Source organism: Phyllobates terribilis, unplaced genomic scaffold, assembly GCF_046119375.1.
Source record: "Phyllobates terribilis strain yellow unplaced genomic scaffold, ASM4611937v1 Scaffold_7988__1_contigs__length_33817, whole genome shotgun sequence".
Classification (NCBI taxonomy): domain Eukaryota; kingdom Metazoa; phylum Chordata; class Amphibia; order Anura; family Dendrobatidae; genus Phyllobates; species Phyllobates terribilis.
Window position 1 is genome coordinate 21891 of NW_027370728.1, and position 11928 is coordinate 33818.

The 11928-nt window shown below is 45.3% G+C and overlaps 9 non-coding genes across 9 annotated transcripts; all 9 read right to left on the bottom strand.

Moving 5' to 3' along the window:
• Positions 1-977: 977 nt before the first annotated feature.
• Positions 978-1168, bottom strand: LOC141252052 (U2 spliceosomal RNA). The gene has a single exon (XR_012313529.1). It is a non-coding gene; the product is annotated as a U2 spliceosomal RNA (small nuclear RNA).
• Positions 1169-2288: 1120 nt separating this feature from the next.
• Positions 2289-2479, bottom strand: LOC141252039 (U2 spliceosomal RNA). Its single transcript, XR_012313516.1, has one exon. It is a non-coding gene; the product is annotated as a U2 spliceosomal RNA (small nuclear RNA).
• Positions 2480-3603: 1124 nt separating this feature from the next.
• LOC141252040 (U2 spliceosomal RNA) lies at positions 3604-3794 on the bottom strand. Its single transcript, XR_012313517.1, has one exon. It is a non-coding gene; the product is annotated as a U2 spliceosomal RNA (small nuclear RNA).
• A 1125-nt stretch (positions 3795-4919) lies between these two features.
• LOC141252041 (U2 spliceosomal RNA) lies at positions 4920-5110 on the bottom strand. The gene has a single exon (XR_012313518.1). It is a non-coding gene; the product is annotated as a U2 spliceosomal RNA (small nuclear RNA).
• A 1122-nt stretch (positions 5111-6232) lies between these two features.
• LOC141252042 (U2 spliceosomal RNA) lies at positions 6233-6423 on the bottom strand. The gene has a single exon (XR_012313519.1). It is a non-coding gene; the product is annotated as a U2 spliceosomal RNA (small nuclear RNA).
• A 1120-nt stretch (positions 6424-7543) lies between these two features.
• Positions 7544-7734, bottom strand: LOC141252043 (U2 spliceosomal RNA). The gene has a single exon (XR_012313520.1). It is a non-coding gene; the product is annotated as a U2 spliceosomal RNA (small nuclear RNA).
• A 1120-nt stretch (positions 7735-8854) lies between these two features.
• On the bottom strand, positions 8855-9045 carry LOC141252045 (U2 spliceosomal RNA). The gene has a single exon (XR_012313522.1). It is a non-coding gene; the product is annotated as a U2 spliceosomal RNA (small nuclear RNA).
• A 1122-nt stretch (positions 9046-10167) lies between these two features.
• LOC141252046 (U2 spliceosomal RNA) lies at positions 10168-10358 on the bottom strand. Its single transcript, XR_012313523.1, has one exon. It is a non-coding gene; the product is annotated as a U2 spliceosomal RNA (small nuclear RNA).
• Positions 10359-11477: 1119 nt separating this feature from the next.
• Positions 11478-11668, bottom strand: LOC141252047 (U2 spliceosomal RNA). Its single transcript, XR_012313524.1, has one exon. It is a non-coding gene; the product is annotated as a U2 spliceosomal RNA (small nuclear RNA).
• Positions 11669-11928: the final 260 nt, after the last annotated feature.

Here is an 11928-nt window from a genome sequence, read left to right on the forward strand (position 1 = left end):
CTGCTGCAATCCACGCGTTTTAGATCTGCATAACTCCACCTCTTTTAGCACAGTACCCTCAACCCCCGGCTGTTCCCACCCGCCTCAACACCGTTGGAAGGGAGGAGAACCAATTAAGGCGGGGGGGGGGTGGAACGAGCAGCTGTCTACCCTTAGCAGGAGGGTTGCTGATTAATTACCTCTCCTGCTGCTGCTGCTGCTGGCTGTCCAGCAGCAGACTGAAGGTGGCTGCTGCTGTGCGCAGGTATATAAAGGCTCAGAGCCTATTATGACACGCGCAGCCAGCGTTCCATTGCCACATTCCGTCTACTGCAGGCGGGATACCTGGATGGCTGAATGTCACTGAGAAGCTCACAGAGACCGCCATAAGCAACAGTTTAAAAGAATGCCACAGACTAATCAACCAAACTTTTTGGTTGGTTTCTCTTTTATAGTCTGCAGGCATTAAATGAAAGAAGTCAGTGTTCCAGCAGAGGGAGACAACGTTTCAGAAAAGGCATTGTAGCAAACCAAAAAAGAAATTTAAGCGCAGCAGAGTAACCAGCTCACATACCTGTTAGCTCAGGTGAGTTTAAAAGGCTGCTGTTGATAACAAGGACATTTGCTAAATAGATGGTGTGTGTGCAACAATATACTGAAAGGTCAATTATATTGTGCAGCTTATCTCACCACCTGTAGTTATTTAGGTGAAAGCTCCAAAATGCTTGCCTAATATGTCTGTTTATCCAAAAGGAAGTATAGAGGGAGAGCTAGATAGATAGCATTGCATTACATTACATTACATGGCAATGCAATGCACAGTTGCTGAAGTTGAACCAAAATGAGCTTGTCATCTGGCTTCTGCAACTTTTAACATGAAAAATCCAATGAGGAGAAGAAAAGCAAAGCCAAAGAGCCATCCCAAAATCCGACAAACAAGCAAAATGAACAAAAAGCATTGAATTCAATTCTTTCTGATTTTAGAAACTGCATTAAAGAAGGGGTGCACCGGTCCTGGAGATACTGCAATACCAGGTCAATGCGCGGAGTGGACAGAGCAAGCTCTTTTTCCATCTCCCTGTTCTAAAAATCCATTTAATATATGGTCCCCAGATAGGGGACGTATCAGATACTAAACTGATAAGAACAGATACTACACTTGATCTTAGCCAAAAGGCCGAGAAGCGATAACCAGAATTGGTTTCCGACTACGGTGCCACCCAAGGATTCTGAAAAGTCCATTTGTGGAGATGGCCACCTGGACTCCCGTTAAGAAGACATGCTGTCAACCTCTAGATCCCTCACATGCCTGCACTTTTCGGCTTGCTGCTGCTGCATTCCACGCGTTTTAGATCTGCATAACTCCACCTCTTTTAGCACAGTACCCTCAACCCCCGGCTGTTCCCACCCGCCTCAAAACCGTTGGAAGGGAGGAGAACCAATTAAGGCGGGGGGGTGGTGGAACGAGCAGCTGTCTACCCTTAGCAGGAGGGTTGCTGATTAATTACCTCTCCTGCTGCTGCTGCTGCTGGCTGTCCAGCAGCAGACTGAAGGTGGCTGCTGCTGTGCGCAGGTATATAAAGGCTCAGAGCCTATTATGACACGCGCAGCCAGCGTTCCATTGCCACATTCCGTCTACTGCAGGCGGGATACCTGGATGGCTGAATGTCACTGAGAAGCTCACAGAGACCGCCATAAGCAACAGTTTAAAAGAATGCCACAGACTAATCAACCAAACTTTTTGGGTTGGTTTCTCTTTTATAGTCTGCAGGCATTAAATGAAAGAAGTCAGTGTTCCAGCAGAGGGAGACAACGTTTCAGAAAAGGCATTGTAGCAAACCAAAAAAGAAATTTTAAGCGCAGCAGAGTAACCAGCTCACATACCTGTTAGCTCAGGTGAGTTTAAAAGGCTGCTGTTGATAACAAGGGCATTTGCTAAATAGATGGTGTGTGTGCAACAATATACTGAAAGGTCAATTATATTGTGCAGCTTATCTCACCACCTGTAGTTATTTAGGTGAAAGCTCCAAAATGCTTGCCTAATATGTCTGTTTATCCAAAAGGAAGTATAGAGGGAGAGCTAGATAGATAGCATTGCATTACATTACATTACATGGCAATGCAATGCACAGTTGCTGAAGTTGAACCAAAATGAGCTTGTCATCTGGCTTCTGCAACTTTTAACATGAAAAATCCAATGAGAAGAAGAAAAGCAAAGCCAAAGAGTCCATCCCAAAATCCGACAAACAAGCAAAATGAACAAAAAGCATTGAATTCAATTCTTTCTGATTTTAGAAACTGCATTAAAGAAGGGGTGCACCGGTCCTGGAGATACTGCAATACCAGGTCAATGCGTGGAGTGGACAGAGCAAGCTCTTTTTCCATCTCCCTGTTCTAAAAATCCATTTAATATATGGTCCCCAGATAGGGGACGTATCAGATATTAAACTGATAAGAACAGATACTACACTTGATCTTAGCCAAAAGGCCGAGAAGCGATAACCAGAATTGGTTTCCGACTACGGTGCCACCCAAGGATTCTGAAAAGTCCATTTGTGGAGATGGCCACCTGGACTCCCGTTAAGAAGACATGCTGTCAACCTCTAGATCCCTCACATGCCTGCACTTTTCGGCTTGCTGCTGCTGCAATCCACGCGTTTTAGATCTGCATAACTCCACCTCTTTTAGCACAGTACCCTCAACCCCCGGCTGTTCCCACCCGCCTCAACACCGTTGGAAGGGAGGAGAACCAATTAAGGCGGGGGGGGGGGGGGTGGAACGAGCAGCTCTCTACCCTTAGCAGGAGGGTTGCTGATTAATTACCTCTCCTGCTGCTGCTGCTGCTGGCTGTCCAGCAGCAGACTGAAGGTGGCTGCTGCTGTGCGCAGGTATATAAAGGCTCAGAGCCTATTATGACACGCGCAGCCAGCGTTCCATTGCCACATTCCGTCTACTGCAGGCGGGATACCTGGATGGCTGAATGTCACTGAGAAGCTCACAGAGACTGCCATAAGCAACAGTTTAAAAGAATGCCACAGACTAATCAACCAAACTTTTTGGGTTGGTTTCTCTTTTATAGTCTGCAGGCATTAAATGAAAGAAGTCAGTGTTCCAGCAGAGGGAGACAACGTTTCAGAAAAGGCATTGTAGCAAACCAAAAAAGAAATTTTAAGCGCAGCAGAGTAACCAGCTCACATACCTGTTAGCTCAGGTGAGTTTAAAAGGCTGCTGTTGATAACAAGGGCATTTGCTAAATAGATGGTGTGTGTGCAACAATATACTGAAAGGTCAATTATATTGTGCAGCTTATCTCACCACCTGTAGTTATTTAGGTGAAAGCTCCAAAATGCTTGCCTAATATGTCTGTTTATCCAAAAGGAAGTATAGAGGGAGAGCTAGATAGATAGCATTGCATTACATTACATTACATGGCAATGCAATGCACAGTTGCTGAAGTTGAACCAAAATGAGCTTGTCATCTGGCTTCTGCAACTTTTAACATGAAAAATCCAATGAGGAGAAGAAAAGCAAAGCCAAAGAGTCCATCCCAAAATCCGACAAACAAGCAAAATGAACAAAAAGCATTGAATTCAATTCTTTCTGATTTTAGAAACTGCATTAAAGAAGGGGTGCACCGGTCCTGGAGATACTGCAATACCAGGTCAATGCGTGGAGTGGACAGAGCAAGCTCTTTTTCCATCTCCCTGTTCTAAAAATCCATTTAATATATGGTCCCCAGATAGGGGACGTATCAGATATTAAACTGATAAGAACAGATACTACACTTGATCTTAGCCAAAAGGCCGAGAAGCGATAACCAGAATTGGTTTCCGACTACGGTGCCACCCAAGGATTCTGAAAAGTCCATTTGTGGAGATGGCCACCTGGACTCCCGTTAAGAAGACATGCTGTCAACCTCTAGATCCCTCACATGCCTGCACTTTTCGGCTTGCTGCTGCTGCAATCCACGCGTTTTAGATCTGCATAACTCCACCTCTTTTAGCACAGTACCCTCAACCCCCGGCTGTTCCCACCCGCCTCAACACCGTTGGAAGGGAGGAGAACCAATTAAGGCGGGGGGGGGGGGGGGTGGAACGAGCAGCTGTCTACCCTTAGCAGGAGGGTTGCTGATTAATTACCTCTCCTGCTGCTGCTGCTGCTGGCTGTCCAGCAGCAGACTGAAGGTGGCTGCTGCTGTGCGCAGGTATATAAAGGCTCAGAGCCTATTATGACACGCGCAGCCAGCGTTCCATTGCCACATTCCGTCTACTGCAGGCGGGATACCTGGATGGCTGAATGTCACTGAGAAGCTCACAGAGACCGCCATAAGCAACAGTTTAAAAGAATGCCACAGACTAATCAACCAAACTTTTTGGGTTGGTTTCTCTTTTATAGTCTGCAGGCATTAAATGAAAGAAGTCAGTGTTCCAGCAGAGGGAGACAACGTTTCAGAAAAGGCATTGTAGCAAACCAAAAAAGAAATTTTAAGCGCAGCAGAGTAACCAGCTCACATACCTGTTAGCTCAGGTGAGTTTAAAAGGCTGCTGTTGATAACAAGGGCATTTGCTAAATAGATGGTGTGTGTGCAACAATATACTGAAAGGTCAATTATATTGTGCAGCTTATCTCACCACCTGTAGTTATTTAGGTGAAAGCTCCAAAATGCTTGCCTAATATGTCTGTTTATCCAAAAGGAAGTATAGAGGGAGAGCTAGATAGATAGCATTGCATTACATTACATTACATGGCAATGCAATGCACAGTTGCTGAAGTTGAACCAAAATGAGCTTGTCATCTGGCTTCTGCAACTTTTAACATGAAAAATCCAATGAGGAGAAGAAAAGCAAAGCCAAAGAGTCCATCCCAAAATCCGACAAACAAGCAAAATGAACAAAAAGCATTGAATTCAATTCTTTCTGATTTTAGAAACTGCATTAAAGAAGGGGTGCACCGGTCCTGGAGATACTGCAATACCAGGTCAATGCGTGGAGTGGACAGAGCAAGCTCTTTTTCCATCTCCCTGTTCTAAAAATCCATTTAATATATGGTCCCCAGATAGGGGACGTATCAGATATTAAACTGATAAGAACAGATACTACACTTGATCTTAGCCAAAAGGCCGAGAAGCGATAACCAGAATTGGTTTCCGACTACGGTGCCACCCAAGGATTCTGAAAAGTCCATTTGTGGAGATGGCCACCTGGACTCCCGTTAAGAAGACATGCTGTCAACCTCTAGATCCCTCACATGCCTGCACTTTTCGGCTTGCTGCTGCTGCAATCCACGCGTTTTAGATCTGCATAACTCCACCTCTTTTAGCACAGTACCCTCAACCCCCGGCTGTTCCCACCCGCCTCAACACCGTTGGAAGGGAGGAGAACCAATTAAGGCGGGGGGGGGGGGTGGAACGAGCAGCTGTCTACCCTTAGCAGGAGGGTTGCTGATTAATTACCTCTCCTGCTGCTGCTGCTGCTGGCTGTCCAGCAGCAGACTGAAGGTGGCTGCTGCTGTGCGCAGGTATATAAAGGCTCAGAGCCTATTATGACACGCGCAGCCAGCGTTCCATTGCCACATTCCGTCTACTGCAGGCGGGATACCTGGATGGCTGAATGTCACTGAGAAGCTCACAGAGACCGCCATAAGCAACAGTTTAAAAGAATGCCACAGACTAATCAACCAAACTTTTTGGGTTGGTTTCTCTTTTATAGTCTGCAGGCATTAAATGAAAGAAGTCAGTGTTCCAGCAGAGGGAGACAACGTTTCAGAAAAGGCATTGTAGCAAACCAAAAAAGAAATTTTAAGCGCAGCAGAGTAACCAGCTCACATACCTGTTAGCTCAGGTGAGTTTAAAAGGCTGCTGTTGATAACAAGGGCATTTGCTAAATAGATGGTGTGTGTGCAACAATATACTGAAAGGTCAATTATATTGTGCAGCTTGTCTCACCACCTGTAGTTATTTAGGTGAAAGCTCCAAAATGCTTGCCTAATATGTCTGTTTATCCAAAAGGAAGTATAGAGGGAGAGCTAGATAGATAGCATTGCATTACATTACATTACATGGCAATGCAATGCACAGTTGCTGAAGTTGAACCAAAATGAGCTTGTCATCTGGCTTCTGCAACTTTTAACATGAAAAATCCAATGAGGAGAAGAAAAGCAAAGCCAAAGAGTCCATCCCAAAATCCGACAAACAAGCAAAATGAACAAAAAGCATTGAATTCAATTCTTTCTGATTTTAGAAACTGCATTAAAGAAGGGGTGCACCGGTCCTGGAGATACTGCAATACCAGGTCAATGCGTGGAGTGGACAGAGCAAGCTCTTTTTCCATCTCCCTGTTCTAAAAATCCATTTAATATATGGTCCCCAGATAGGGGACGTATCAGATATTAAACTGATAAGAACAGATACTACACTTGATCTTAGCCAAAAGGCCGAGAAGCGATAACCAGAATTGGTTTCCGACTACGGTGCCACCCAAGGATTCTGAAAAGTCCATTTGTGGAGATGGCCACCTGGACTCCCGTTAAGAAGACATGCTGTCAACCTCTAGATCCCTCACATGCCTGCACTTTTCGGCTTGCTGCTGCTGCAATCCACGCGTTTTAGATCTGCATAACTCCACCTCTTTTAGCACAGTACCCTCAACCCCCGGCTGTTCCCACCCGCCTCAACACCGTTGGAAGGGAGGAGAACCAATTAAGGCGGGGGGGGGGTGGAACGAGCAGCTGTCTACCCTTAGCAGGAGGGTTGCTGATTAATTACCTCTCCTGCTGCTGCTGCTGCTGGCTGTCCAGCAGCAGACTGAAGGTGGCTGCTGCTGTGCGCAGGTATATAAAGGCTCAGAGCCTATTATGACACGCGCAGCCAGCGTTCCATTGCCACATTCCGTCTACTGCAGGCGGGATACCTGGATGGCTGAATGTCACTGAGAAGCTCACAGAGACCGCCATAAGCAACAGTTTAAAAGAATGCCACAGACTAATCAACCAAACTTTTTGGGTTGGTTTCTCTTTTATAGTCTGCAGGCATTAAATGAAAGAAGTCAGTGTTCCAGCAGAGGGAGACAACGTTTCAGAAAAGGCATTGTAGCAAACCAAAAAAGAAATTTTAAGCGCAGCAGAGTAACCAGCTCACATACCTGTTAGCTCAGGTGAGTTTAAAAGGCTGCTGTTGATAACAAGGGCATTTGCTAAATAGATGGTGTGTGTGCAACAATATACTGAAAGGTCAATTATATTGTGCAGCTTATCTCACCACCTGTAGTTATTTAGGTGAAAGCTCCAAAATGCTTGCCTAATATGTCTGTTTATCCAAAAGGAAGTATAGAGGGAGAGCTAGATAGATAGCATTGCATTACATTACATTACATGGCAATGCAATGCACAGTTGCTGAAGTTGAACCAAAATGAGCTTGTCATCTGGCTTCTGCAACTTTTAACATGAAAAATCCAATGAGGAGAAGAAAAGCAAAGCCAAAGAGTCCATCCCAAAATCCGACAAACAAGCAAAATGAACAAAAAGCATTGAATTCAATTCTTTCTGATTTTAGAAACTGCATTAAAGAAGGGGTGCACCGGTCCTGGAGATACTGCAATACCAGGTCAATGCGTGGAGTGGACAGAGCAAGCTCTTTTTCCATCTCCCTGTTCTAAAAATCCATTTAATATATGGTCCCCAGATAGGGGACGTATCAGATATTAAACTGATAAGAACAGATACTACACTTGATCTTAGCCAAAAGGCCGAGAAGCGATAACCAGAATTGGTTTCCGACTACGGTGCCACCCAAGGATTCTGAAAAGTCCATTTGTGGAGATGGCCACCTGGACTCCCGTTAAGAAGACATGCTGTCAACCTCTAGATCCCTCACATGCCTGCACTTTTCGGCTTGCTGCTGCTGCAATCCACGCGTTTTAGATCTGCATAACTCCACCTCTTTTAGCACAGTACCCTCAACCCCCGGCTGTTCCCACCCGCCTCAACACCGTTGGAAGGGAGGAGAACCAATTAAGGCGGGGGGGTGGTGGAACGAGCAGCTGTCTACCCTTAGCAGGAGGGTTGCTGATTAATTACCTCTCCTGCTGCTGCTGCTGCTGGCTGTCCAGCAGCAGACTGAAGGTGGCTGCTGCTGTGCGCAGGTATATAAAGGCTCAGAGCCTATTATGACACGCGCAGCCAGCGTTCCATTGCCACATTCCGTCTACTGCAGGCGGGATACCTGGATGGCTGAATGTCACTGAGAAGCTCACAGAGACCGCCATAAGCAACAGTTTAAAAGAATGCCACAGACTAATCAACCAAACTTTTTGGGTTGGTTTCTCTTTTATAGTCTGCAGGCATTAAATGAAAGAAGTCAGTGTTCCAGCAGAGGGAGACAACGTTTCAGAAAAGGCATTGTAGCAAACCAAAAAAGAAATTTTAAGCGCAGCAGAGTAACCAGCTCACATACCTGTTAGCTCAGGTGAGTTTAAAAGGCTGCTGTTGATAACAAGGGCATTTGCTAAATAGATGGTGTGTGTGCAACAATATACTGAAAGGTCAATTATATTGTGCAGCTTATCTCACCACCTGTAGTTATTTAGGTGAAAGCTCCAAAATGCTTGCCTAATATGTCTGTTTATCCAAAAGGAAGTATAGAGGGAGAGCTAGATAGATAGCATTGCATTACATTACATTACATGGCAATGCAATGCACAGTTGCTGAAGTTGAACCAAAATGAGCTTGTCATCTGGCTTCTGCAACTTTTAACATGAAAAATCCAATGAGAAGAAGAAAAGCAAAGCCAAAGAGTCCATCCCAAAATCCGACAAACAAGCAAAATGAACAAAAAGCATTGAATTCAATTCTTTCTGATTTTAGAAACTGCATTAAAGAAGGGGTGCACCGGTCCTGGAGATACTGCAATACCAGGTCAATGCGTGGAGTGGACAGAGCAAGCTCTTTTTCCATCTCCCTGTTCTAAAAATCCATTTAATATATGGTCCCCAGATAGGGGACGTATCAGATATTAAACTGATAAGAACAGATACTACACTTGATCTTAGCCAAAAGGCCGAGAAGCGATAACCAGAATTGGTTTCCGACTACGGTGCCACCCAAGGATTCTGAAAAGTCCATTTGTGGAGATGGCCACCTGGACTCCCGTTAAGAAGACATGCTGTCAACCTCTAGATCCCTCACATGCCTGCACTTTTCGGCTTGCTGCTGCTGCAATCCACGCGTTTTAGATCTGCATAACTCCACCTCTTTTAGCACAGTACCCTCAACCCCCGGCTGTTCCCACCCGCCTCAACACCGTTGGAAGGGAGGAGAACCAATTAAGGCGGGGGGGGGGGGTGGAACGAGCAGCTCTCTACCCTTAGCAGGAGGGTTGCTGATTAATTACCTCTCCTGCTGCTGCTGCTGCTGGCTGTCCAGCAGCAGACTGAAGGTGGCTGCTGCTGTGCGCAGGTATATAAAGGCTCAGAGCCTATTATGACACGCGCAGCCAGCGTTCCATTGCCACATTCCGTCTACTGCAGGCGGGATACCTGGATGGCTGAATGTCACTGAGAAGCTCACAGAGACTGCCATAAGCAACAGTTTAAAAGAATGCCACAGACTAATCAACCAAACTTTTTGGGTTGGTTTCTCTTTTATAGTCTGCAGGCATTAAATGAAAGAAGTCAGTGTTCCAGCAGAGGGAGACAACGTTTCAGAAAAGGCATTGTAGCAAACCAAAAAAGAAATTTTAAGCGCAGCAGAGTAACCAGCTCACATACCTGTTAGCTCAGGTGAGTTTAAAAGGCTGCTGTTGATAACAAGGGCATTTGCTAAATAGATGGTGTGTGTGCAACAATATACTGAAAGGTCAATTATATTGTGCAGCTTATCTCACCACCTGTAGTTATTTAGGTGAAAGCTCCAAAATGCTTGCCTAATATGTCTGTTTATCCAAAAGGAAGTATAGAGGGAGAGCTAGATAGATAACATTGCATTACATTACATTACATGGCAATGCAATGCACAGTTGCTGAAGTTGAACCAAAATGAGCTTGTCATCTGGCTTCTGCAACTTTTAACATGAAAAATCCAATGAGGAGAAGAAAAGCAAAGCCAAAGAGTCCATCCCAAAATCCGACAAACAAGCAAAATGAACAAAAAGCATTGAATTCAATTCTTTCTGATTTTAGAAACTGCATTAAAGAAGGGGTGCACCGGTCCTGGAGATACTGCAATACCAGGTCAATGCGTGGAGTGGACAGAGCAAGCTCTTTTTCCATCTCCCTGTTCTAAAAATCCATTTAATATATGGTCCCCAGATAGGGGACGTATCAGATATTAAACTGATAAGAACAGATACTACACTTGATCTTAGCCAAAAGGCCGAGAAGCGATAACCAGAATTGGTTTCCGACTACGGTGCCACCCAAGGATTCTGAAAAGTCCATTTGTGGAGATGGCCACCTGGACTCCCGTTAAGAAGACATGCTGTCAACCTCTAGATCCCTCACATGCCTGCACTTTTCGGCTTGCTGCTGCTGCAATCCACGCGTTTTAGATCTGCATAACTCCACCTCTTTTAGCACAGTACCCTCAACCCCCGGCTGTTCCCACCCGCCTCAACACCGTTGGAAGGGAGGAGAACCAATTAAGGCGGGGGGGGGTGGAACGAGCAGCTGTCTACCCTTAGCAGGAGGGTTGCTGATTAATTACCTCTCCTGCTGCTGCTGCTGCTGGCTGTCCAGCAGCAGACTGAAGGTGGCTGCTGCTGTGCGCAGGTATATAAAGGCTCAGAGCCTATTATGACACGCGCAGCCAGCGTTCCATTGCCACATTCCGCCTACTGCAAGCGGGATACCTGGATGGCTGAATGTCACTGAGAAGCTCACAGAGACCGCCATAAGCAACAGTTTAAAAGAATGCCACAGACTAATCAACCAAACTTTTTGGGTTGGTTTCTCTTTTATAGTCTGCAGGCATTAAATGAAAGAAGTCAGTGTTCCAGCAGAGGGAGACAACGTTTCAGAAAAGGCATTGTAGCAAACCAAAAAAGAAATTTTAAGCGCAGCAGAGTAACCAGCTCACATACCTGTTAGCTCAGGTGAGTTTAAAAGGCTGCTGTTGATAACAAGGGCATTTGCTAAATAGATGGTGTGTGTGCAACAATATACTGAAAGGTCAATTATATTGTGCAGCTTATCTCACCACCTGTAGTTATTTAGGTGAAAGCTCCATAATGCTTGCCTAATATGTCTGTTTATCCAAAAGGAAGTATAGAGGGAGAGCTAGATAGATAGCATTGCATTACATTACATTACATGGCAATGCAATGCACAGTTGCTGAAGTTGAACCAAAATGAGCTTGTCATCTGGCTTCTGCAACTTTTAACATGAAAAATCCAATGAGGAGAAGAAAAGCAAAGCCAAAGAGTCCATCCCAAAATCCGACAAACAAGCAAAATGAACAAAAAGCATTGAATTCAATTCTTTCTGATTTTAGAAACTGCATTAAAGAAGGGGTGCACCGGTCCTGGAGATACTGCAATACCAGGTCAATGCGTGGAGTGGACAGAGCAAGCTCTTTTTCCATCTCCCTGTTCTAAAAATCCATTTAATATATGGTCCCCAGATAGGGGACGTATCAGATATTAAACTGATAAGAACAGATACTACACTTGATCTTAGCCAAAAGGCCGAGAAGCGATAACCAGAATTGGTTTCCGACTACGGTGCCACCCAAGGATTCTGAAAAGTCCATTTGTGGAGATGGCCACCTGGACTCCCGTTAAGAAGACATGCTGTCAACCTCTAGATCCCTCACATGCCTGCACTTTTCGGCTTGCTGCTGCTGCAATCCACGCGTTTTAGATCTGCATAACTCCACCTCTTTTAGCACAGTACCCTCAACCCCCGGCTGTTCCCACCCGCCTCAACACCGTTGGAAGGGAGGAGAACCAATTAAGGC